The 24,201-nt window shown below is 42.2% G+C and overlaps 1 long non-coding RNA gene across 1 annotated transcript in view; it reads right to left on the reverse strand.

The window, feature by feature from the left end:
• LOC147017561 (uncharacterized) overlaps positions 1-17,878 on the reverse strand; it is a 40,691-nt gene extending 22,813 nt beyond the window's left edge. The window contains exon 1 of the long non-coding RNA XR_015049749.1: positions 17,826-17,878. This is a non-coding gene — a long non-coding RNA (uncharacterized LOC147017561). The remainder of the gene's footprint in view (positions 1-17,825) is intronic.
• Between the last annotated feature and the right edge of the window lie 6,323 nt (positions 17,879-24,201).

Here is a 24,201-nt window from a genome sequence, read left to right on the forward strand (position 1 = left end):
GCCAAGAGAGGAGTTGTGGTATTGTATGAGGAAGTCGGGAGTGTTGGAGAAGTATGTGAGGATCGTGCAGGATATGTATGAGGACAGTGTGACAGCGGTGAGGTGTGCGGTAGGAATGACGGACCGGTTTAAGGTTAAAGTGTGATTGCACCAAGGATCGACTCTGAGCCCTTTCCTGTTTGCAATGGTGATGGACAGGTTAACGGACGAGATCAGACTGGAGTCTCCATGGACCATGATGTTTGCGGATGACATCATGATCTGTAGGGAGAGTAGGGAGCAGGCTGAATCGAGCCTTGAGAGGTGGAGGTACGCACTGGAGAGAAGGGGAATGTTAGTCAGTAGGAGTAAGACGGAGTACATGTGTGTAAATGAGAGGGAGGGTGGTGGTATGGTGCGGTTGCAAGGAGTTGAGGTGGGGAAGGTGGATTGGTTTAAATACTTGGGATCAACTGTCCAAAGTAACGGAGAGTGTGGGAGAGAAGTGAAAAAGAGAGTGCAGGCAGGATGGAGTGGGTGGAGAAGAGTTGCAGGAGTGATTTGTGACAGAAGGGTAGCTGCAAGAGTGAAGGGGAAAGTATACAAGACGGTAGTGAGACCAGCTATGTTGTATGGTTTGGAGGCGGTGGCGCTAACAAAAAGACAGGAAGCAGAGCTGGAGGTGGCAGAGTTAAAGATGATGCAATTCTCGTTGGGAGTGACGAGGTTGGATAGGATAAGAAATGAGTGTATTAGAGGGACAGCGCAGGTAGGACGGTTTGGAGACAAAGTGAGAGAGGCGAGATTGAGATGGTTTGGACATGTGCACAGGAGGGAAACGGAGTATATCGGGAGAAGGATGTTGAAGATGGAGCCGCCAGGCAGGAGGAGAAGAGGAAGGCCAAAGAAGAGGTTCATGGATGCGGTGAGGGCGGACATGCGAGTGGTTGGAGTGTCAATGGAAGAGGTGGAGGATAGAGCAAAATGGAGACAGTTGGTCCGCTGTGGCGACCCCTAACGGGAGCAAGCCGAAAGAGGAAGAAGGAAGAAGTGATGGTGTGTGTGTGTGTGTGTGTGTGTGTGTGTGTGTGTGTGTGTGTGTGTGTGTGTGTGTGTGTGTGTGTGTGTGTGTGTGTGTGTGTGTGTGTGTGTGTGTGGCGGGGGGGGTATGGTCGTTGTGCCTTTAGTAGGTGGTAGTGGGAGATGGGGGTGGTTGTAGACAAGGATTGGACCAACCTCATGCCAGTCAAACTCACTCATCCAACCAATCTCACCAAACAACTTCACTCATCCAAGCAATATCACACATCAAACTCACACTTCCAACCAATGTCACCCATCAACTTCACTCATCCAACCAACCAAAGTCACCCATCAAACTCACTCATCCAAACAAACTCTCTCATCCAAACAAACTCATCCTACTACAGGTACTACTGATTGTGTCAAAACTCACCTGGCAACCACTGACCCAACGAAGCATGTAGCGCCGAATCATTCCGGAAAAAAAATGAAAATACAATTTTGAGACGAGAATCATGGGAATCATGCGTAATTTCGGTCGATTTTTTTATTAGAAACTAGTTTAAAACTACTAAAGTTAGTATATGTAAGCTTGTACGAAATCACACGTGATTCCCGTAATGAAAAAAATGCTAATGGCGGCCGTCTCACCGAAGGTTGAATTCTGTGCTAAAATCACCCAAAATTCGTCTAAAACTGGTAAAAAAAAAAAAACACTAAAACATGGATTAGCCACAGTGGCTAATGGGTGGTTTAAAATATGAGCCACAGGTAAGGGGGATTTGCCCTGTGGCAACGTAGCGAGCGGCAGCGCACACCCAGCTTGGTAAACAAAGGAGAAAGGTAACAACAGGAAGTCAACCGATGCTCCAATTCGGCCTTACACGGATGTCTCAATCTTGCAAGAAGAATCGGAGGACAATGAACCAGAATGTTTTCGATGAACCTCAAAAGAAGATAACATGATCCAGAATACAGATTAAAGCAAAGAAAGGTTGGTGCTGAAAAAGGAAATAGTTTCAAAGTAAACATGTTTTTTTTAGTTAACACAAATTAAAGGAAGTTTTAAAAGTTTGGGTAGTTGGAACTTGTCACCTGTCACATAGATTTTGGTGAAGGTCCGGAACCAGATACGAGACTTTTTTCAATGTTTTCAGTGATTCTTCACCATTGAGAGATAGGGCCAAAAACGATACATAGAATAATATTTAAAAAAAAAATTATGGAATGATTCTGACAAATCTTGGTGGATGAGTTGGGTAGGTGACTAGAATAAGCTGATTAGTATTTGGTTGAGATCTGGATGCAGATGTGGCATATCAGTGAGATAAAAGAGTAAGCTGTCCAACTTGGTGTAGGTATGCGCTCCACCGAGTGTCGTTCTAGTCTTTTTCGTAAGTAGCACAAGGCTGTTGGGTAGCATCATTGGTTGAGGGTGTGCCTGTGCTGCCGATACAATGGCATCTTCAGGTTAGGGCAGGAATTTGGAATCTTTTCAGGGTGTTGGCGATAGCTCACCAACTCGTCGCGAAGGACACCGTGGGATTTTAAACGTCCACCAACTAATGATGGCAGATGCAATGCCCAGTTTAACGTCCATCCAAGGGACAGCACACACACACTGATGAATCACCCTACCTGTGAATCACCAGGATGACAGTTTATAGCTGGGCTGAGATTCAAACCCAAGCGAGACAGCTTAGAAGTGAGTGCACATACCTCAAGGCTATCTTTCCAGCTCTTTGTGGCTCCTCATATGTGATTACTTATGTGGGTTCGGTGGGGAATATTGAAAGAAAGATCAATGGTTGGTTGAGCAATTTGCTCTTTGTAGATCCATCGCTCACACCAGTATCATTTTGTGGTAAAATAATATTTAAAATTCTCCTTTTGAGGGAAGAATTTAAAGTTGCGAAATTTAAAGTTTGTTGCACATTTCAATATCCTGCCAATTTGCAAGTCAGTAAAACATAGAGGTATTGCCTGGTAAGGAGGGCAATGCCACACAAGTAGTCCTTGAGATACAAGGAAGGAGTAGATTGATATTTTGGGTGAGTTCATCGTTTCCTTGAAGATTTTGGGGTCAGTGCAGTTTGTGAAGAAAGGCCTTGCTTGGGGATAGAAGAAGTCCAGAAGACATGAATTTTGGCCTCAATGTGTTAATAGAAATCGGTGGAGTTTGATTAAAGCTGAAATGAGAGTAAGATAAGAAAAAAAAACAGGATCCAGGGAAGGCAGCAGAGTGCTTGTGTGCATGAGGACCAGCTCATGGCTGCAAGGAAAGTTGTCTTGGGAAGATATGTGGAAGAGAGAGATGAGCTTTGCAATATTCATTTTTGGTGAAGGTCCAAAACCAGACTCAGGATTCAGGCGATGTCTGTTTAATGGCTTCAGCAAGAGGGTGCTACACTTTTCACTAAAATAAGGTTTGTCTTGCGAAGGAAGACCGAGAGACCCAGGTAATGTCGACATAATGAGAGTGGAAAAAAAACATAAGCGAGACCACAGAAGCGTACAGGATGGTTTTTCGACCAGGCTGGACACTCCATGATGCTGCACTCATCTTAGTACCAAGCATTTGGCTTTTTTCATTCAGAGATCGATGGAAAAGATGTTTTCATTTAAAAAAAAATAAATTGCATAAATAGCAAAACAGCCAATTAGATTTCATTGTCTGGGTGCAGGATGGCCCTCTGTGGTATTGCGGCTCGCTCGAGATGGCCTCTCTCCTCGTGATGCCAACCAGCTGAACAAGATTTTCACGATTATTCGGTGAATATCAGCAACAATGAACAAACATCACTCCAGGGTTACAAGTACACGTATGACCTTTCCATGACATTCCAATTTGTTCCGACAAAAAAAAAAAGCCACAGTCTCATTAATATACAAACTCAGTGACTTCCAACCTGAGCAGCCCACTTGTCAGGCGAGACATTTCCTATTTACGAAGGCTAAAAGTGGATGTTTAGCACTCACGTCAACACTTCCAGTAGCCTAGATTGCTTATCAACTTTAATTCAGAGATTACATCACATGTTATAGATTCCAATTTTACCAAAGTGTAGCATCTATTTACATCAGTTTATTGTGACATAAAAGGTGAGTTACATTGGGTTTGAAATCAATTGTTGGTCGTATGCATATCCTCAGTATTTAATTAATTTTTCTGAAGGTATGTTGAACTATCTGTTCTATATGCAATTATGTGGAGATAATAACATCCCATTGTATGTCGTCCTCGATTAGGCCTCAACACAATTATGCTTAATGGCATGTTTTACTTTTCAGATGGATCTCCTGTGTTGAACACTTCCTCACCCTTGTAACAGACGGGCTAATGGGGGCATCTGGAAAAGATATCATACCGGTCAACTACCTGTAGCAACGGTCAAACAAGGTGGGTCTCACATTCTCACCAAGTGTCTTCTGAAAGACCACCTGGAAAACTAATATTTACCTCCGCCAATGAAGGTGGATGGAGGTTATGTTTTCATTCCTGTCTGTCTGTTTGTTTGTGAACAGGGTACCTCAAAAAGTTGTCCATAGATTTGGCTGAAATTTGGTGGAGAGCTTGGGTGTGTGACACGGACGGAATGGTTAGATTTTGGTGACGATCCGAATCCGGATCTGGATCCCACAATTTTTGAAGTGATTTCTCTTAATTTTTAAGTGATCCGTTCTAATTTCTCTTTCTTTTATCCCAATAAGCATTCGGATCGCCTTAATGCAGCTCTCCAGAATTGTTGAATATAAAACTAAACTAGTCTTGCTCGTCAAGGCGAGCGTCAATCTGCATCTAAGGACAGGTAGAACTAGAACGCCACTCGGTACAGCGCATCCCTCCACCAGGCTGAAGTTTCTGTTTCGTATCCCACTGATGGGATGGATCTGTAACCAGACCTCCAAAATCGAATCGGCTTGCTCTTGTCACCAAACCAACTCATCCACCAAGTTTTGTCAAAATCCGTCCACAACTTTTTGAGATATCGTGCTATATATCGTTGTTGGCCCTCTCTCTGAATGGTGAAGAATTACTTTGACAATTCCAGTATCCAGATCCGGATCCTCAACAAAATAGAATCAATTTGTCCTTGACACGCACCAAACCTGTCCACCAAATTTCGTCCGAATCTGTCATAAACCTTTCAAGATAACCTGCTCGCAGACAGAAAGACAGACAGACAGACAGACAGACAGATGTGAAAACATCATCTCCGTCCACCTTCAGTGGTGGAGGTGACGACGGACGGAGTCCACCGAACATTGATCGAGGTATGCTAATGGCTGTGTGAAGGGAGGAGAAAATGACATTTCAGGTGTTAAGCCTTCGTCAGAGCATTTCGTTGATTCCAAGCATTCTCCATAATTATTTATTGATTGCAACACTCATCAATGCACTTGACAGTAATCATTGTATCTCTAGCTCCTTACCCATCTTCCATAACTTCACTAACACCAGTCAGTTAACCTCCCAACTCATTCTCTGCATGTGGCATACCACCTCAACTATGCCTTCTCAACTACTTTTCAAATACCTCTCACCATTACTTCTGGGCTGGTTATAATTCCCCACATGGTCTCACAATGAGGATCCCTTTACAATCATGAGACATCATCTGAGATACTCTCAAAATGTTTGGCTGCTGCTCCTTAATTGAGCAGGTCTTCACCTCATCATATCAACATCATCAATGTACCATGCTCTTTGGTGATGCTAAGGCAGTTCATGTGCAAGAGTTATGCTGGGCAGTTTGCCTTTGCCTTCCCAGCAGGCAGTGAAGGCCTTAATTTTGCTCGTAATTTGTTCTACATTCCAGCAATAACTCACCGACTCTTTACGAAATACACCAAGGGATATTGAATGTCCACAGGCAGGATGCCCAGTTTCGAGACAATGCACTCATTGATGCATTGTCTTGCTTGGAAAGCACCATGTTGACAGTTTACAGCTGGGTCGAGATTTGAACCCAGGAGAGACAGCTCAGAAGCGAGTGCACATACCTATAAGGCTCGGCTATCCTATCCTATCCTGCCAGCCCATCTCAGTGTTATACATCAATTTACGAACAGAAATGCATTGTCTCAACGGCATTGGACAGATCACCTTTGGGACGGATTAAATCTGTAAACTGACTTTCGTGCATACATTTATGCGTGGAATATTGCTACCTACCGTGGCCAGGAGCTTCTGTATTACAATTCCTGCCACAGGACAAGATATAATGTAAATCCCTTGGACCTGTCAATTTCAAAGAGACAAAGGCACCGACGTTAATACTTTTCCACAAGACAATTGGATACATTGTGGTTTGTGGCAAGGATCCGCTTCCTGTCCAGCGAGTTATAAATTTAATTGGTCAATCCAACTCCTCAAGTACAGGCTGGATAGTCACCAACACCTTTTGTTTACCTTTTCTCTTCTCGGTGGGGTCACCTCCCCGCGTCCATCCAACCCCATAATCCTCGCTTCTTCAAATACTTGTTCATTATCATGTGAAGTCATCCCGCAACACATTATATAATCATTACTACTCTCCTTAACCTTGTGTTCCTCTCTATTTCCCCTACCCCAATATCTATAAATCACTCCTTTTATTTACTTCTTCTTCAGTTCGGCTTGATATATTCTGCGCAGAAAGAAAGCACAATTTGCTAAAAGCCCAGTGGTTATTGTAAAATTATGCGCACGCCTTCACAGTTGCGGATTAAACGTTTGGCAGTAAATTCAAAATGATTCCAAAAAAAATCGATATTACACAAGATTGCACACGAAAGTGGAATTAATTACTTGTGTAGATATGCATAAGTATTCCCTAATTGCATTCGATGCAGCACTGTTGCTCTGCGGAAAGCAGACAATCGAATTAAAAGTTTTGAAATTGCACTTTCAAAAGAATCAATGTCGACAAAACAGCAGGTATATTTATCAACACACACTGATGAATGTAATTATGAGCGCCAAATTGAAATCACGACCAGGAGATGCACTCTTGTCATCTATGGTGATAAATTATTCATTATGCGTTCCGATAGCCAGATGCGATCAAAAGTGTTCGGTGCTAACTTTGCGCACAATACCCTTTGTCCGCCGCACTCAAGCTGAGTCGTCTCCGAATGCATATGGAGTTCATTCATCAGCGTCGTTTCTCCCGTGCTCATCTTATCTGCCGGTCAGTTGGACAATGGCTTCCGATTTCCAATCAACTCGTCCTTCTGTTACCGATCAGATGTGCCCCCAAAAACACTAAATTTTGGTATTAACTTCATAAGGGGCTTGTGCCATCAATCATTTTGGCAACTCATTCAAATTCCAATTTCCAGAAAGGCAGCAGGTCCCATGAGAGCAAGTCGTAACGGCGCGTTTCGAATCTCGGTGGTGCTTCGGAGCTGGTAAACAAATTTGTTAGAGGTGCCTTGACTGCCCGTGTGCTTTGTAAATAATTCACCAACAGCATGTGTGATAGGACAAAATGCCACCTGGTTGACCACCTACCTTACATTGCCTTGACCTCGCCAATAAGAACACGGCGATTTGTCACGGAATTTGTTTTTCTTAAACCAGAGTAAACAATTTGGACGTTATTAAGGGTGGAACACAAATAATTTAAGTTGATTAGTAAAATCCCAAGGTTATGTGGAAAATCTCCCATTAGAGACTATCCATTGAAAGATTTTTTTTTCCAGGGACATCCAGCGGTAGACCAGGAAGGATTGCATCGAAGGTAGAGTGGTTGAATGTAGTCGACTCTGTGCCGTAGCGTTCAAGGAATTTCAGATTTGACCAGGATAACAGCAAACAGCCTACACTTTTTGAAGATACCATGGGATCGTTAACATCTCAATGACTCCAAATGAGACAAACCTACCTGTTGCTACTTGAAAATCGTGAAAGTCACTTTTCACTGCACGATTGCGATTTTGTAAGAGATTATGATTTCATCATGCTATCATTTCCTCCAAATACATCTCATAATTTGCAGCTACTGGACATTGGTATATATCCATCCATCCATTGAGACCACGCTCTGTGCAGTGCGTTGGTGCTGCCAAAGCAGTCTCTTTGGCTAGTGGGTACAATCTTGGACGGGTCGCCACTCCGACACAGGATACCAGCATGCTGGCACTCATTTTGCCGACCTCAGGAGGATGACAGACAGAGTCAATCCCACCTGGTATTCATTCAACAGCCGAGTGGGATTTGAGCTCAGGATCCTCAGATCCCAAACCCATTGGTGTTTATGGTCGTCTGAAGATGCAATGCAGGATGCATTTATTGGAAGGACAAAACAATCTAGGAAAGACTGTGGCCACTTATGATATTCCTGTCATTTAGCTTGTACAAATAAAATGTACCCATCTGATCATAACATGTTCACAGATTTGGCCTTGCTAACCATCGCAAGTCAGCAATTATTCTTTTGAACACTCTTCCGGATAAACAGAAACAACTCAAGTTTCTGAGACTTCACAAGCATCACCACTGGATAAATCATCTGATAATTTAATAGATCTTTGCAGCTGTCATTAGTAACTCCTCGATCACAATTCAAAGCCTCAATTGCTGAAACTTCTTTCTGAGAGGACCCATATCATCAAATGCCTAAAGAAACTAGAAAGTTCATTAAACACATTACCGCCCGCAGTATATAATTAAATTGATATTAAATAATGATTTTGAAAGTCGGATTAAAAAATCCCAGAAGTTTACTGCTGTTGACGCAGTGTCTTTAACACCACCTTATCGAACACGTGGCATTAGTTATTTGTGCCTGTTGTTTGTGTCCTTTATAATGTCCTTATGAACAGAAAGTTTCTTGTTGGGAATGATTTTCAATTTTGTTTGACCGACAGGCAGGCAGACTTAAAATATTATCTCACTCCACTCTGCGCATGCAAGGTCGGGACAAATTCATAGCCAAAGTACTGCTAAACGGCAAGTTTGTTTTCCGATTCATGATCCAATTCGTGTTCAAAATATAACATTCAATTCAAATGAAGTTGTTCCTCGATCATCAACTGACACCGATGTTTGTAGACAGAAGGACAAACAGACAGACAGACAAACAGATAGATAGAAGTGAACCAATTGCTTAACCCCACTTTTCGCTTCACGTGCATGGGGTAAGAAAAACCCGGCCCATGAGATGACCAACACAATTGCACGTTTATTAAATGCTCTCCCCAACTTTTGCCAACAGGTTAAATGGGTACATATGGGCAAGTCATGTAATATTAAACTCATGCAAGTTGAAGGGAAACCACCATGCCTCAAAGCGATTCTTATTCTTTTCCTTGTGAACAGAACACACGGGACATTCAAAACAAGTTCTCAGAATGAGAGACTCGCATTAGTCCAAGACGCACCAACTTGTTTGGACTTTCCAATACGCAAGCAGGGTAAGTATAATTCGCAAAAACATGTTTTTCTTGCTACTTGCACACCGCCATATATTGAAAAAAAGAAAACCGGACGTTTCATGGACGATTGTATGTGTCGTTCTGAGAACCTTTTGAACACCTTCATGTATTCACAATAACCTTGATTAACAACAACAAAAAACTCCTAAAAATGAACTTTAGTGATGATGTCATCAGTGCCCAAAAACCGTAAGCCAGTGAGACTTGTAGAATGGAGAGCCAGTCGTAATCGTGAATCCTTGTACACCGTTTCAGACATTGAATGCACAAGCATTTGAGGTCCTTCCAGAGTTTTTCAGGATAAAATGTAAACGTTGTTTCCACCGAATGGAGCACAACACGCGTTGCACGCAACATTTTTCGATTGCTCTGTGTAACACGAGGGTGTGAGTGCAAGAGTGTCCTTTTGCCCTACTTATTGTACCGTGTAAGTGTTTGTCTAACTGTTCCATGTTTACAGGCCGACGGTCGATGTATTCCAATCACAAAAGGTCAAAATATGTGTTCGATTCCCACACGAAATTTTTTTTAATAAACCTTCAATTTGAGTGATGTTTTGTTTACAGACAAGTAAACGGTAAAATGAGGGAAGTGATGCTCTTTATTGCTCCAGAATCGTCTTTTAGGCCAAAGATTAGACCTCATGAACCGCAATTCTGATCTCTCACAGTCAACAGAGAGATCATGGTCTCTTTGGATGGTGTGCCTAATGCTGCGACAGGAAGGAAAGTGAATGTTGTCTGATGCATGTAGAGTTAGTGACCATCTATTATGCATGTGCGGACCGGGAAAAGGAAGAGGCAGTGAAGTTTGAGATCGAGAAAATTAACGCTTACAAAATTCTCCCCTGATTTTTCATGGGATCTGATAAGATTTTAATCAAATCCCATCATATCTTTCAAGAACTACAAAGCGAAATGTCCCTGAGTTAAAATAAGAAAAGGGTGTTGCAACACAGGTTGCGTTGACCCTCAGATGGAGGCTAAACTGGGTGTCCCATCTGTTGGCATTATTACTTACGAAATCTAAAGTTTTCATAAGTATATTGATGACTTCCGTCCTCTGTTTGTGTGTTTGTTTGTTTGTGTGTTTGTAGGCATGATAACTCGAGAACGGAAGAAGCTACCAATGTCAAATTACACCACGTGATTCAGGAGGGTGATGGCTAGCGCTGATTAGATTTTGGTCAAAATCGGTCAAAGGTCAAGGTCACAGTGAGGTCAAACATAATTCCGTAAATTCATGTGGAGAAATGGAGTATTTTTGCTTCGGTCGATGTTACGAGTTCGTTTTAACTTCGATTTTAATTTGTCTTCGGTTTTTGCGATCGCTTGGGACGCTTAAAACTCGGTTGTCGAAATTCTGGTAAAAATCGGATGTTTTGGAGACGTTTTAAGATTGTATAAAAAATATTTCACTCGCAGTACAACATAGCTGGTAGCAGATGACAGACCGTACACGGGGAATGACAAAAATACGCATTGTGTGAAATGCAAGTGGTACTATGGAACGCCAAGACTTCCCAAACATTGTCAGCATGTCCGCTAAGTGCCACAGCAATTTCGTAGGGATCGTGTGACGGCGAGCCGAGTTTTTAGTGTGCAAGCTTGGTATTATAATAGAGATTGTTGGTGGATGGCCGAATATTACAGTTTTGTGACTTTGATAAAATAATATTAAATAATTGCGTCGAGAAATGGAGATTTTTGCTTCGGTCGACGTTACGATTTTTGATGGTTTGGTGCAGAACCATCGTAGAAACTTCTGGTTTGCGTCGCTACCTTCTCCAGAGACAGCTTTTATTAGACAAGGTAAGAGGTCAAGTTGACGATTTTGTAAGTACCAGGCGATGACTGCTTGTTTGTTTAGTTGGTGTCTTTCATCTTTATTAGTTGGTGTCATTCTTGAAGAGGGGCCGGTTAAACATGCGAGAGTACTGAAGGAGATGAGAGAGCAGATAGGCATGTTGTGTGTGTGTGTGTGTGTGTGTGTATATATATATATATATATATATATATATATATATATATATATATATATATATATATATATATATATATATATATATATATATATATATATATATATATATATATATATATGTCAGATGTCAGATTCGCCGCATCTTTAACTCTGCCACCTCCAGCTCCGCTTCCTGTCTTTTTGTCAGCGCCACCGCCTCCAAACCATACAACATAGCTGGCCTCACTACCGTCTTATATACTTTCCCCTTCACTCTTGCAGCTACCCTTCTGTCACAAATCACTCCTGCAACTCTTCTGCACCTACTCCATCCTGCCTGCACTCTCTTTTTCACTTCTCTACCACACTCTCCATTACTTTGGACCGTTGATCCCAAGTATTTAAACCCATCCACCTTCCCCACCTCAATTCCTTGCAACCGCACCATACCACCACCCTCCCTCTCATTTACGCACATGTACTCAGTCTTACTCCGACTGACTATCATTCCCCTTCTCTCCAGTGCGTACCTCCACCTCGCCTCAGCCTGCTCCCTACTCTCTCTCCAGATCATGATGTCCAGATTCTCATTGGGAGTGACGAGGATGGACAGGATAAGGAATGAGTATATTAGAGGGACAGCGGAGGTAGGACGGTTTGGAGACAAAGTGAGAGAGGCGAAATTGAGATGGTTTGGACATGTGCACAGGAGGGAAGCAGAGTATATCGGGAGAAGCATGCTGAGGATGGAGCCGCCAGGCAGGAGGAGAAGAGGAAGGCCAAAGAAGAGGTTCATGGATGTGGTGAGGGCGGATATGCGGGCGGTTGGAGTGTCAATGGAAGATGTGGAGGATAGAGCGAAATGGAGACAGTTGATCCGCTGTGGCGACCCCTAACGGGAGCAGCCGAAAGAAGAAGAAGAAGAAGAAGATATATGTTTGTATTGTCGCGGGGGTGGCCAGCCCAGGTTAACCCCCTGACCTAATTGTGGTGATGGGCGGTTTACATCGCCAGCCCCCGGATGGCTGAGTGGTTCCTTATTAATAGGAAGTGGGCACGTTGATCCTCGGAGATTATCACACATGCTTGAAGAGCAATGGCGGAGGGACGATGGCACGGGGGAGTACAGCACAGGGGGCTTATACTCGAACCCCACTACAAATACATGGATACAGCTTATTAAAAGGAACACATTTAATGGAAATAAACAAATATTTACAAAGTACAATAATTCAAAAGGGTAATAATAATAATATTAATAATGAAATAAATAAATCCTACAGTCGAGGCGCCTCTTCACACGGACTCAAATACAGACAAAGGGAAAACAAAATAAATAAAAAAACCCTTCCTTTCGAGTATTATTTTACTTAACTTGGCCCAGAGCTGGTCTTTGTGGAACTTGGAATCGAGGCGCTTTGATCCGCACGTGCAGACACGCGCAACAAAATGGAGCCTCGTTGCTTCTCTCATAGCGGGACAAATGCACGCCAGGCAATCTGCGAACGGCACTCCACACCAAAGCTCAGAGACCCAGTGCAACGGCTTCATCCGCCGACTCGCTACGACATACACGAGGCTCAGGGTCTGTTTCTCATGACTCAATCAAGAGCTAAAGGCCCGCGTCTTGCTTTGTGCATGTGCTCACCCTGAACTCCCACCTTTGACTTCGTGCATACGCTCTGCTGATCTCTTGTCCTATTTGGTCTTCTGATGATGCCCCCCACGCCCTCTTCCTCTTCTGGCGTCTCACATCACAATCCTCCGCCTCCGGGGCATGGCCTGCTCGTACGAAAACCTGGAAAGGCAGGACTTCTGCCTGCTCGGCTTGCTTCTGACGTCACGCCCATCAATCATCAGCCTCGGGGACATGACTTCGCCCGCCGTCACCTTTTGAAGGAATAACTTTCTTCCCACTCGTAGTGGTTTTAGGGACGTGTTCCCCACTATTATTGCAAGATCTTGAAATATAAAAACATGGGGAAAAATCAAAGAGGTGCGATTACATACTGGGGAAACTTTTTCTTAAACACTAACTAACTAACATGACACCACCCTCTCGTATGGTGACACATAACACTTAAGCTCACAGGTTCCCTTCTCAGTTACATCGAGATGCCTCCTACACATCCACGAACCAAGCAACTCTTCACTAAATCTGGATATAAAATGGTTGGAAAGTTTGTCTCGCATCAGGAACTTGCTCGGTACGGCAATTAATATGGGTCTCTGATGCCTATAACCTGCATTGTTAAAATAACGCTCTCCAGACAAAGTGTTTAAGGCTTTGGGATGAGCTTTGACCCCGATTGTTGTGGCCATGACAAAGCACACAAAGAATAATAACACTAATTATCTACTTCACTGGTCATGAATGAATCCTTTGTTCTCTGCTCGTATTCCAATATGACCACATGGTCATGTGTGAGCACAAATTGCTGACATAACGAAACACCCTCCATATAATGAACTGCATTGTGGGATACGGATACTGAATGCATGTCTTGAGATGGTCTTGCAAAAAAGTCCTATAATTATTTTCAGGAAACAGAAGTTTGTGACATTCGTCAATACAGCAATGTGAAGGTCAACACACATTTTAACAAATATCTGATTTTGGAATAAGGAATGGCATTGGGGTTACATGCAATGGGGCTCTTAAGATATTGCGTTTTTGACTGTTCTTGTTATTTGGGTTCTCGACTCCTGGTCTAGATGTATGCATACTCACAATTAAGCTGTCTAGCCTGGGTTTGAATCTCGACAGGGCAATTCATTTCACAGGCAGGGCAATTCATCAACATATGCGCCCTGCCTTGGATGGACGTTAAACTGGGCATTCCATCTTCAGGCATTAGTTGGTGGAGGTTAAAGATCCCGCGGTTTCCTTTGCGAGAGTCGGTGAGCTATCACTGGCACCATGAACAAACTAGATGGTATTCATGGAATACTTACCCTGCACAGTCATGAGAAGGACTTGGTGCAAGCCAACTCTCCTGTTTTTTTTCAGGGTTTTTTTTTTAATCTGATCCAATACGTTGCCAAATCAGTGACCGATAAGGTCACTTTTATCAAACTATATTTCCTATGGGTAGTCAATAATTTAGTTAAAGTTTTGGATTGATGAAGGCAATGATAACATCATCATTAACATATCTTATTCCCCATGGGGAGTACATTACAATGAGCCATGTTTCAATTTTTTTCCATGCGAGTGGTTTCGGAGCGAAAGAGTGGCAAAGTTTTTCAGTTTTTTCCAAAAGGGCACCTGTACCACGTGATATATGACATCATAATTATGACTAAAAAAATTATACAGGAGGAGGTGCACCTATTTTGAAAATGTTGTGTCAATCCGACTAACGGTTGCTGAGAAAATGGATTCGAAAAATGCAGACAAGTACGTATGCACGCACGCACGCACGCATACGTACGCCACAGATCGCTTCACCCTGCTTTTCGCTTCACAAGTGCAGGGTAATTACAAATATCTGCCCCAACCAGCACAGGGCACTGCTTCTGTGACAAAGCCACGTCCTCAGCCAATGATGCTACACTGCAGCCTCATGCTACATACAAAAGAAGAAGTATCTTGGGAAGAGATATAAGCAAGGGGAGGGGGGCAATGCCCTAGAATACCAGAGTTTGGCGAACTTAACAATAGGTGCCATGTTGTTACTCAGCGATTCGTATGCGGTGTAGCATTAAAACAGAAAAGAAAAACAACTCTACATCAAATTATCGGTTGACAAAATAAATGAAAAATCACTCAAAAAGTGAAACTTGGCAGAACGGAACGGCACTCAGTATCGCACATACCTCCGCCAGGCTGAACAGTCTAAATTTTGTTTCCCACTGATAGGTCGGATATGAAATCTGGACCTTAAACAAAATCGAATCGGCTTGTTCTTGTCACCGAGCCAACTCTTCCACCTTGTTTTGTCATAAGTCATCCACAATTTTTAGACAAATCATGCTACCCATAGTTTTTGGCCCCATCTCTCAATGGTGAAGGAGGAGAGGAGATTGGGACCATACTCTGTATAGAGTGTTGGTGCTGCTTAAGGAGTCTCCTTGGCTTTTGGGCACAATCCTGGACGGGTCGCCACTCCAACACAGTATACCAGCATGCTGGCACTCATTTTGCCGACCTCGAAAGGATGACAGACCAAGTTAACCCCACCTGGTATTAATTCAAGAGCTGAGTGAGATTTGAACTCAGGACCCAAGGATCCAAAGCCCACCACCTTCACCATTAAGCCAACACCAGGCATAATGGTGAAGAATCACTTAAAAATTATTGAATCCTCATCTGGATTCAGATCTTCACCAATATCGAATCAATTAGTCCTTTTCACACACCCAACCAGTCCACAAAGTTTCTGTGGAAACTATTCACAACCTTTTGAGATATCATGCAATATCGTTTTTAGCCCCATCTCTCAATGGTGAATAATCACTTGCAATTAAATAATTCTCATATCTGGATCTGGATCCAGATCTTAACCAAAATTGAATCTCTTCGTCCTTGTCACACACCCAACTTGTCCACCAAGTTTAGTCTGAATACATCCATAACTTTTTGATATATATATATATATATATATATATATATATATATATATATATATATATATATATATATATATACACAGCCTGGTGTTGGCGCAGTGGTTAGGGCAGCAGCTTGGGATCCAAAAGGTCCTGAGTTCAAGCCCCGTTCGGCCACTGAATTGATACACCAGGGGGTTGACTCAGCCTGTCATCCTTCCGAGGTCGGCGAAGTGAGTACCAGTGTACTGGGCCGGTGTATACCCCGGTTAAAATAGGTGTACCATATCCCTGTGTCGTAAGAGGCGACCAGGGTTGCATCAGGAAGGGCATCCGGTGTAAAACATGTGCCAAATCACTATGCGGATCATACGGATGATCCGCTGTGGCGACCCCTAACGGGAGCAGCTGAAGGAAGAAGAAGAAGAAGAGATATATATATATATATATATATATATATATATATATATATATATATATATATATATATATATATATACTTATATGGTCAATTCCACCAATTAGTAAACCTATAGGTGGAATTTTCAAAATAGTCCTATATATCAGTGTAATACATCATTGTAAAGGTTAGTAGCCCTAGTTTTCAAAACAATTGAGGAAGTATAGAAAAAAAAGATATATATATATATATATATATATTAAGATAAATATCAATGGCTTTGAAAGATGGAATAAAGGAGTCAGGAAATCCCTGATTGATGTATATTCAAATAAATAGTATTTTTTTTCTCTCCAAGATTATCATCCCAGCAAAATTTTGTCGGTTTTTTTTTCCATAAGCCCCTTATGATTTATTTTTATTGATGAAAAATCTGTGCGTTTTAAAAAAAAAGTTTAATTTCTCGGTACTAAGTACAAACACATTTCATGTGTACGTCCGACACCAAAAATAATGATCATTAATAATTCTCTCACCAACATGCACTGTCAAACTAACTTCATAACCTGGATCAAATGTGTATATAATGTCCTTATTATAATGGGCTGGTTTATTTTCATTAGCTGTTTGTGGTATGCTGGGAACATTGGTGTCGGATGTACACTTTTTTTTTGTACGTCCGACACCACAGTTTTCAACAGTTAAAGCTCATGTGCACTGCCATCTGGTAGCAGGAATAGGAACGACCTGGAGTGATGGCATCATCTTTCTGCCACCATCTTTGTACTGGCGGGAAATTTGATTTTGAAGTTCAGCAGATTTTAAAACACTAGATTTGAAAAAAGGTGAGTGCAAGAAAAGTGAATGTGTTCAAAATGTTAATTATAAATCATGGCACATCATTATTGTTCAAATCCTATAGGTTTTCCATAGGGCAATAAGCATTTACAAAATTACGTCAAGGGTTTGGGTGAGTGGCAAACACTGTACATGAACTCGTATATGGGGCTTTACTCTTTTTTATGACTTTACAGGAACCATGCCACTGACCAATAAAGAGAAAATGTCCAGGAGACGTGCGAAAGTGAAGGCCGATCCCGAATTGTACAGAGAACGTAAGGAAAAAGACAGGCAGCGATAGCAACTTGCGAGAGCTGTGTCAAAACAAAAGACGTCCAGAGCAGAATGGCGAAGGTACAGGGCAATTGAAAACGATCGAATTCAGTCCTATAGACATCGAAAGAGTACGCAGGACCCTGCTGAAATGCCTGTTGATGCCCTGGTTGAATTTCCCTTCCGGTCCGCTCAAGCCATGGGAAAAGCCTTAAAACGTGTTCATTCATCTCTACCATGCTCGCCGCGAAAACGCAAGGCCGTGGCTGCAGCTTTGGCAAAGGAAGTTGGCCTCAAGGTTAAGCTGCCAAACTTAAAATGCGCAGGAAACCAATGCCTGGATGAGGAGACACAGGGTAAAGTGGTGGATTTTTACCTTAGGGATGATATTTCTTGGCAAGCTCCTGGTAGGAAAGATCGCATGATCATACGCACTAAAGATGGTCAGGGAAGGAAGACAAAGACATATGTGCAGTCAAAATATATGCTGATGTCATTGGCTGAGGCCCACAAGTTATTCACCACTGAGCATGCCGACTCCAGTGTCAGGAGGAGCAAATTCTGTGAATTGCGTCCCAAACATGTTAAACTGCTCGATACTATTCCGCACAACGTGTGTGTGTGTGTGTGTGTGTGTGTGTGTGTGTGTGTGTGTGTGTGTGTGTGTGTGTGTGTGTGTGTGTGTGTACCATGAGAATGTTCGTATGTTGATTGTTTCTTTGAGGAAATTTACTGGATTGCACTATAATATATCGGATTTCTCGAACAGAATTGTCTGTGATACAGGTTCTAAAGAGTGTATGACTCTCCAGTGCGATCACTATGAGGACAAACTGAACCGTTTTGCTCCTGTAGACATTGATGCAGAGTCACCAATAAAGTATTCACAGTGGCAACGTAATGAGGGAAGCGTCGAAAAACTTGAAATTACCGCGACTGTGCAAGAGGCATTCTCTGAGCTGCGCAGCCAACTTCAGTCATTCCTCATTCATGTATGTGTTAAGAGAAAACAGGAGGCCCACATGGACAAGTTGTGTAACAGTGTGGATGGCTCAAGCATAGTCCTCCAGGTAGATTTTTCAGAAAATGCCACACTTGGCAGTCAGAAGGAAATTCAATCGGCCCACTGGAACCAGAGACATGCCACACTGTTCACAGCACACGCTTGGGTAACAGATGATACGGGAGAAAACATTGTCCTCATCAGTGATAATTTGGACCATACCAAGGTCAGCATATACACATATAATATGACGACAATTCTTGGCAAACTCAAGGATAAATACCCGGAGATCAAAGAGGTGAACATATTTTCAGATGGGCCGAGTACACAGTTCAAGCAGTGTTACTTATTTTCAAACCTCTATCTCTGGGAGCAGAATTTTGAAATTCAAGTGAAATGGAATTTTTTTGCCACTTCTCATGGAAAAGATATCATTGATGGCTTAGGAGGAACGGTAAAACGGTCTGTGTGGAGACACGTCCGAAGTGGCAAGGCAACAGCTGCAGATCCCTTTGCATTTTACCAAATTGCCGTTGATAGAAACCCTAACATAGCCCTGTATTATGTACCCAAAACTGACATTTGTGAGAATGAGCAATTCTTGCAAGCTCATTGGAGCCGAGTTATCGCTGTGCCCAACACTCACAAAGTACACTTTGTGAGACCAGTAGGGTCGAGTCATGTTCTGATAGGGGATACTTCTGATGCTCTGGTGTGTACTAAGGTGAAAATTAGGGGCACAGAGGAGGACAAGGGCATGGAAGGATCAAGACCAGATGGACTTCAGCTGAGTGTTGGCGACTGGGTCCAAGTCAGTTACGACGGTTCTATGATCCCTGGAGAGACAACTGAGTTCGCTTGGGACGATGAAATCAAAGTAAATGTCATTCACAGATCAGGAAAAAATTGGAAGTGGCCACAACCTGTCGACCACATCTACTATTTCTAGAAAGATATTGTGAATATGTGTATATATATATATATATATATATATATATATATATATATATATATATATATATATATATATATATATATATATATATATATATTGTTACAAATCTGGAAGCCTTGTGCAAACAGACAGACAGCCGTCCCCCTAAAGCTCAGTTATATCGGTAAGTGTGTGTTTCTAGTTAGGGTCCCGTCCCTTGTTTAATGGGTAATTAAATGTTCATGAGCTGGGGAGTTATTTTGATAGGGTTTTATTTTACATTTTTACACCCCTTATAACAACAACAACAACAACAACAACAACAACAACAACAACACGCCTTCACCTCGCTTCAACGCAACGCCAAAGCACCCGCGGTGAGCAGAGTCCAAGGCAGAAACTCGCCCAATCGGGGTGATGTGAGCGAGGATGCCATCCTTCCGCCAATGGGACTCCTCCACTGTGTGAGGGTCAGTCCGCGTGATGTCACCACGCCCCTCTGGACAAATCAACGGAATTGGCACCTGTTTTGGCGAATGACAGAGGCGATGAGCGCATTTGCGCACCAAAACCGTCCAGTGAGGGAGAGCGGGTAGCGAGGAGGCGTTTCCCCCCCCCCCGCCCCCGGACATGGGGGAATAAGGTAGCGGCGCGATCGGACAGGCGGAGAGCGTGGTTGTCGGGACGAGCGCAAGAAGAACAAGGATAATTGCGTCTGGTCTGTTCGAGCACGGAACGCATCTCGCTGGGGCTTCTTCTGCTCTCGTCTCGTCGCAGACGTTAAATTGCTCTGGCCTTCTGGAGTGCAGGTCGCATCTCAACGCTGCTCTGGTCTGCTGGAGCGCGGATCGCATCTCATCGACGCTGAGCCGGTCGCATCTCGCTGGCGCTGGGCTGGTCGCATCTCGACGCCGGTCTGGTTCGCTCATCTCGGCCAAACCGCACGAGGGGGGAAGGTCCATTTTTCTTTTTGGGTATCTGTGTGTGCATGTGTGTGTCCATGGTGGCCCGTCTTTAAGTAGAAACTGGATAAGTGCTTTTGCTTGTACATTGCATTTCATTTATTATAATCGGATAAATCTGCTCCTTGCGTTCTTCCCCCTTCCCCCATTATAAATAAATCCCCTGTTAAATGTTTCAGTTCGTTTCTGTGTTTCTTTCATTGGCTTAGCATGGTGCGTGTTGGGAAATTGGGAAGCGGAAAATTGTACATTTGGACCGACGGCACCTTGGTAACCATCCGCTCAGGTTACGCACAGGTCGAGCACGCATACGGCTCATCCCGTACAAGTGCCATCGAGGGTGTGAATACTCCGTAGCTCACAACGTGGGTCTCTAGGTATTTTGAAGTTTGGCAAATAGTCCTGTCCCACGTGGTTGATTTATTGACGATTCACGGTCCTGTAAGGGACCCGTACCTTTCGGAGTATTCCGAAAAGTACGATCTAGATTCCGGGTGTTCAATAGAGGCGACCCTACTGCTCCACCTAACGGTCGTGCTCGCAACCGACGCCTGGCCCCACAACAATATATATATATATATATATATATATATATATATATATATATATATATATATATATATATATATATATATATATATATATATATATATATATATATATATATATATATATATATATATATATATATAGATATAACATTGGTGGCCATATCTCTCAATGGTGAAGAATCACTTGAAAAATGCTCAGATCTGTATCCGGATTTGGATCTTCACCAAAATGAAGTGTTGCTGTCCTTTGTAGGTGAACCACACACACACACACACACACACACACACACACACACACAGACACACACACACACACACACACACACACACACACACACACACACACACACACACACACACACACACACACACACAACAAATCTCAGAATGATTGCTTGAAAACTGTGGCCAAAAATAGTGTGATAAACACAGACAGACAGACAGACAGACAGACAGACAGACAAACGCTGCAGACCAACATACTTGGCAAAAATTTTTTTCGCGAAGTACAAGATACATTTTCAAAAGCTAACAAACATAATCTGGTCCGAGTGGTATCAACAGGTGTACATGAAATTCACTGCAGGTGAGTTTGTATTTCACATCATTGTTCCCGTTCTCCTCACTCAATTCTCATTTCAATCTTTTCACTCCAGCTCGCTCGGACGGCCATGCTTTCACTTCCCAGTTCACGACCTGGCATTGATTTGTTGAGCAAATTCTGAGCTGTTTTCTGTTGCTTTTTGGTATATATATATATATATATATATATATATATATATATATATATATATATATATATATATATATATATATATATATATATATATATATATATATATACACATACACTGTGTGTGAAGGCGCACACTGAATACATTTTGCCAGCATTTTGGTCTTCACGTCATGACATGTAGGAAGAACAATATCCTTTGTGAGAGCATCTGCCTGCTTCACAAGTCAGGTGTTCAGGTTCGTGCCTTTGCTGAGGTTGTCAGCACATACAGATTATTATTTTATCATTTGGACAACAACTTGGATTACATACATCCAGAAGAGATTGCCCGTTATAACACCGTATTACCAGAACAAAGGATGTCACGTGGTTCAACTCCTGATTCGACTTGCAATGTAATCGATAATTCCAGCACAAAATTCGCGAACTGTGTGGATGGCAAGAGAAGTCAAAACAAAACAAGAAGTCAATACTTCAAATGGTAATTGATCCGCCATGAGAGAAAGGGAATCCATAAAACAATGCCTTTCTCTCACGGAAGATCAATTACTATTTGAGTTGTATTTACTTCATATTTGTGCTGATTATACTTGTATAACGATGTTACAAGAATGATAACGATGTGCAGAGATGTAAATTTGACTTCGAGTCCACACAGATGCACACAATTCACCGTTTCGCTCGGTGAAGATGGGGAACAAGATGGCGCCTTGCGGTCATGTGATCACATATCCTCCAATCACGATCGTTTTCGCTGAAACCGAGTTCGCCAAACTCTCGTATTCCAGGGCAATGGGATAAGGGGATCATGTTTAGGCACACGTGGAGCAAAGGAAGGGGAGGGATCAAAATGTTGCCATGTTTGCATACATTAAAAAATAAATGGCCCCTTCGAGTTGTGGTAAAAGGTTTTCACTTTTGGGTGGTCAGGTATGTTTCATGAGGACGGATTTAAAACCGAAATTTTAAAATAATTCTTGAATATAACTGTAACCCATTATCTGGATTGCTTCTGAAAAAAAGCATTCTAAGCTCAGAAATCGGGAAGAAATTAAAAATTAATGCTGGTGAAGAAGAAAGAACTTCTGAGGAACAAAAGACTTGGTTGCTATGGTGATGTACAATGAAGGTCAGGAGATGACGTTGTGAAGAAAGCGATAAAGCTCGTGGTAGGACGAAGAACGCCGAGAGGATGTCCTAAAAGGGCATGGATTGGAACTGTCAAAAAACATGGAATGTTTATTGGGTTTACAGGAAACCGACGCAATGGATAGATTGAGAAATGCCATCATTTGAGTAATCCCCTGAAAAAAAAGGGGGGAATTGTTATACAATGTTTTTCGTTGTTATTGTTGCAGTAAATAGAACCCATTAACATATCTGAGCTCAACAGACACGTTCATAAAGGTGCTGAAAATGGTGGTACTGGCACAATTAAAATAATTATCGAAGTAATTGAAAAAAAAATTAAAAGTGGAAGGGGAATGCAAAGTGGTGGAGTATAAGGAGAGGAGAGGAAAAAGAATGGTTGTGACGAAATAGGAGTAAAGGGAGGGGAGTGTGGATGTGTGTGTGACTGTGTGTGTGTGGGGGGGGGGGGATCAATAGCTCTACTATTTTTGGCATTTGGAATATATTGATACCCCCTCAACAAGACAATCCAGGAGAACAATGGAAATAATCCACTTTCAAAAAAAAATTTTTTTTACATCCCTGTGGCTTAGCCACACGATGCCTGCAGTATTCATCTTAGCCAGATGCAATTAATCATGGTGTATCTTGCCTCGGGAACGAAGGCTCAATGATGCTGGTGTCATGGGTCATAAGCTAAATGGTGTTGGAGTGAAGAAACTGCATCCCATCTGGACGCCCATGGTGGTGTACAAGTTCGCAGCCGGTGGTGGGTTTGGGGGGCTTTGAACATCTCAATAGCTCATTGAGGTCTCCACTTTGTTGCACCCAAGGATATCTGGCAATGGAGATTTGCATTGTGCAGCACACTGTTGGCCAAGCTGCAGGGGTATGATAAGTCTGCGGAGTGTTTATAATACATTCATATATATATATATATATATATATATATATATATATATATATATATATATATATATATATATATATATATATATATATATATATATATATATTTTTAAGGAACACACACATATACACACATCATTGCACGTTGAACCCTTCCTTTGTGCCAAGATGCAATTTGTTCACTCTCTTCAGCATAATTAAGCAAGAATGAGAGTATTTTGGTGTGTCCTCATGAATTCATTAGGTCCATTAAAAACTGGATGCACAGAGTCCCCCATGACAAGCTGCATATCATTACTGCCCTGAACTGAAGTATCATTTTGTAATCATGAAATAATATCATATCAGTACTGTCGAGAAAAAGGAAACAAACCAACGAACAAACAAAAAGAACAAGCAACATCATTAAAATAAAATTTCCTATTTGTTTCCGCAATTCTTCATCATCTCTTATGAAGAGTGGGGTTGGACCAATTTACTGCACCTAACCATTGGAATAACCTGGAATTTCCAGGCCGGAAGATGA

This window comes from Eptatretus burgeri, chromosome 11 (assembly GCF_056783735.1).
Source record: "Eptatretus burgeri isolate ZD-2024b chromosome 11, Ebu_testis_v1, whole genome shotgun sequence".
Classification (NCBI taxonomy): Eukaryota; Metazoa; Chordata; class Myxini; order Myxiniformes; family Myxinidae; genus Eptatretus; species Eptatretus burgeri.